Source organism: Bufo gargarizans, chromosome 2 (genome assembly GCF_014858855.1).
Source record: "Bufo gargarizans isolate SCDJY-AF-19 chromosome 2, ASM1485885v1, whole genome shotgun sequence".
Lineage (NCBI taxonomy): Eukaryota > Metazoa > Chordata > Amphibia > Anura > Bufonidae > Bufo > Bufo gargarizans.
Window position 1 is genome coordinate 563,913,166 of NC_058081.1, and position 4,440 is coordinate 563,917,605.

The window sequence follows — 4,440 nt, forward strand, 5'->3', positions numbered from 1 at the left end:
TGTCATATGACATTCCTGGACTCTTAATGTTCATACAGAACACGTGATTGGTACAATATTTTGAATGCAATACAAATTTCAGATAAGAAAAAAATGAAAATAAAGAAATAATTTAAATGATCCTAGAGTTTGTAAAGTTTATTATATATCTATTCTATCTGAATCTATCTATCTATCTATCTATCTATCTATCTATCTATCTATCTATCATTCTATCTATCTTCTAAGTTCTAATCTATCTAATCTAATACCTGTTTATCTATATTATGCCTGTCTATCTATCTATCTATTTGGGCACCCCTGGTCACTGTTACTGTGAACAGTTAAGCAAGTTGAAGATGAAATGATTTCCAAAAGGCATAAAGTTGTAAATGAAACATACTTTTCAACATTTAAGCAATATCAGTGTATTATTTTGGTTTTGTACAATTTTAGAGTGAAAAAAGGAAATGAGTACCTTGCAAAAGTATGAGAACCCATGGAGATATGAGCACTTTGACTAACGTCTCAGACCTAAAATAGCCTGTTAGGGTTAATGCTTGTTGACAATCATCTTTAGGAAAGGCCAGGTGATTCAAATTTCAAAGCTTTATTAATATCCAGATTCCTCTAACCTCATCCAAAAAAACTGCAGCTAAGCAGCTACCTAACACTGTGAAAATAAAAATGGTTGAGCCCCACAAAGTAGGAGAACGCTATAAGAAGATAGCAAAGTGTTTTAAGGTTGTTATTTTCTTAGTTTGAAATGTAATTAAGAAATGGCAGTTTACAGTAACAGTGGAGGTCAAGAGAATGTCTAGAAGACAAAAAACAATTGTGAGCTGCTCGTATGATTACTAGAAAGACAAATCAGAACCCCTGCTTGACTGCAAAAGACCTTCAGGAAGACTTAGCAGACTCTTGAGTTGTGGTAAATTGTTCTACTATTCAGCAACAACTGCACAAATATGGCCTTCAAGGAAGAGTGATCAGAAAAAAATCTCTCCTGCATCCCTACCACAAAATTCAGCATCAGGAGTTTGCAAAAAATAAAAAAATAAAAATCTAAAGAAGCCTGATGCATTTTGGAAACAAGTCATGTGGACCAATTAGGTTAAAATTTGTTGATCACAATAAGCAAAGGTATGTTTGGAGAAAAAAGGGCACATCATTTCATGAAAAGAACACCTCCCCAACCATTAACTATAGGGGGTGGATCAATCACACTTTGGGGTTGTGTTGCAGCCAATGACATTGGGAACAATTCATGGTAGGGAAAAGAATGGATTCAATGGAATTCCAGCATATTCTGGAAGCAAACATAACACCAAATGTAAAAAAACCTGAAGTTGAAAAGAGGATCTACAAATGGATAATGAACTTGAACTTAAACGCTGCTCAAAATCTCAAAAGTCGCAAGATGAAGGTTTTACCCATAGTTAGGGATGAGCGAACCCGAACTGTATAGTTTGGGTTCGTACCGAATTTTGGGGTGTCCGTGACACGGACCCGAACCCGAACATTTTCGTAAAAGTCTGGGTTCGGGTTCGGTGTTCGTCGCTTTCTTGGCGCTTTTTGAAAGGCTGCAAAGCAGCCAATCAACAAGCGTCATACTACTTGCCCCAAGAGGCCATCACAGCCATGCCTACTATTGGCATGGCTGTGATTGGCCAGTGCAGCATGTGACCCAGCCTCTATTTAAGCTGGAGTCACGTAGCGCCGCCCGTCACTCTGCTCTGATCAGTATAGGGAAAGGTTGCAGCTGCGACGTTAGGGATAGATTAGGCAGTGATTAACTCCTCCAAAAGACTTCATTCATTGATCGATCTGCAGCTGTGGATCATTGAACTGCTGATATTCAATTGCTCACTGTTTTTAGGCTGCCCAGAGCATTTTTCATTCACTTTTTTCTGGGGTGATCGGCGGCCATTTTGTGTCTTGTGGTGCGCCAGAACAAGCTGCCACCAAGTACATTTAACCCTCAATAGTGTGGTTATTTTTTGGCTATATCCTACATCAGGGTCAAGCTGTCACCAAGTGCATTTAACCCTCAATAGTGTGGTTGCTTTTTGGCTATATCCTACATCGGTCAAGCTGTCACACCAAGTGCATTTAACCATCAAAAGTGTGGTTATTTTTTGGCCATATACTACATCAGGGGCAAGCTGAGCCTGTCACCAAGTGCATTTGACCCTCAATAGTGTGGTTGTTTTTTGGCTATATCCTACATCAGGGTCAAGCTGTCACACCAAGTGCATTTAACCATCAATAGTGTGGTTATTTTTTGGCCATATCCCAGTCTAATTATGACTGTAAATGTATACCTGTAACCCAGCGCCTAAATAATAGGCCTCAAATTTATAGTCAGCTAAATCTGTGGTTATTGCGGTAGCTGGTCAAGTTATTTAGTGTCCGTCAAAGCACAGTTTTTGTTCTGGGTTGAAATACAATTCCCAATTTAGCAATTCTCTAAATTAGTGGTTTCTGCTGTATCAGGCCTACTTTAAATCCATCCCTAAAAGGGTATATTAGAATCAAGGTGCTGATAGGGTCATTCTCAATAACTTGACACACACGCTACTGTGCATATCCAGTCTAATTCTGTCCGTAAACGTACACCTGTCATCCAGCGCCTAAATAATAGGCCTCAAATTTATAGTCAGCTAAATCTGTGGTTATTGCTGTGGCTGGGCAAGTTATTTAGTGTCCGTCAAAGCACAGTTTTTGTTCTGGGTTGAAATACAATTCCCAATTTAGCAATTCTCTAAATTAGTGGTTTCTGCTGTATCAGGCCTACTTTAAATTTATCCCTAAAAGGGTATATTAGAATCAAGGTGCTGATAGGGTCATTCTCAATAACTTGACACACACGCTACTGTGCATATCCCAGTCTAATTCTGTCCGTAAGCGTATACCTGTCACCCAGCGCTTAAATACTAGGCCTCAAATTCATAGTCAGCTAAATCTGTGGTTACTGCTGTGCCTGTATTAGTGTAATACGGTACCTAAATAGATAGCCAGATAGTGTTAGGTGTCTGTAAAAAAAGGCCTGAATTTGAATTCAATACATTGGGCCAAATAATATTTTTGTTGTTGTGGTGAACGATAACAATGAGGAAAACATCTAGTAAAGGACGCAGACGCGGACATGGTCGTGGTGGTGTTAGTGGACCCTCTGGTGCTGGGAGAGGACGTGGCCGTTTTGCCACATCCACACGTCCTAGTGTACCAACTACCTCAGGTCCCAGTAGCCGCCAGAATTTACAGCGATATTTGGTGGGGCCCAATGCCGTTCTAAGGATGGTAAGGCCTGAGCAGGTACAGGCATTAGTCAATTGGGTGGCCGACAGTGGATCCAGCACGTTCACATTATCTCCCACCCAGTCTTCTGCAGAAAGCGCACAGATGGCGCCTGAAAACCAACCCCATCAGTCTGTCACATCACCCCCATGCATATCAGGGAAACTGTCTGAGCCTCAAATTATGCAGCAGTCTCTTATGCTGTTTGAAGACTCTGCTGGCAGGGTTTCCCAAGGGCATCCACCTAGCCCTTCCCCAGCGGTGGAAGACATAGACTGCACTGACGCACAACCACTTATGTTTCCTGATGATGAGGACATGGGAATACCACCTCAGCATGTCTCTGATGACGAAACACAGGTGCCAACTGCTGCGTCTTTCTGCAGTGTGCAGACTGAACAGGAGGTCAGGGATCAAGACTGGGTGGAAGACGATGCAGGGGACGATGAGGTCCTAGACGCAACATTGAATGAAGGTCGTGCCACTGACTTTCACAGTTAGGATGAAGAGGCAGTGGTGAGACCGAGCCAACAGCGTAGCAAAAGAGGGAGCAGTGGGCAAAAGCAGAACACCCGCCGCCAAGAGACTCCGCCTGCTACTGACCGCCGCCATCTGGGACTGAGCAACCCAAAGGCATCTTCAAGGAGTTCCCTGGCATGGCACTTCTTCAAACAATGTGCTGACGACAAGACCCGAGTGGTTTGCACGCTGTGCCATCAGAGCCTGAAGCGAGGCATTAACGTATTGAACCTTAGCACAACCTGCATGACCAGGCACCTGCATGCAAAGCATGAACTGCAGTGGAGTAAACACCTTAAAAACAAGGAAGTCACTCAGGCTCCCCCTGCTACCTCTTGTGCTGCTGCCGCCTCGGCCTCTTCTGCTGCTGCCGCCTTGGCCTCTTCCTCCGCCTCTGGAGGAACGTTGGCACCTGCCGCCCAGCAAACAGGGGATGTACCACCAACACCACCACCTCCGTCACCAAGCATCTCAACCATGTCACACGGCAGCGTTCAGCTCTCCATCTCACAAACATTTGAGAGAAAGCGTAAATTCCCACCTAGCCACCCTCGATCCCTGGCCCTGAATGCCAGCATTTCTAAACTACTGGCCTATGAAATGCTGTCATTTAGGCTGGTGGACACAGACAGCTTCAAACAG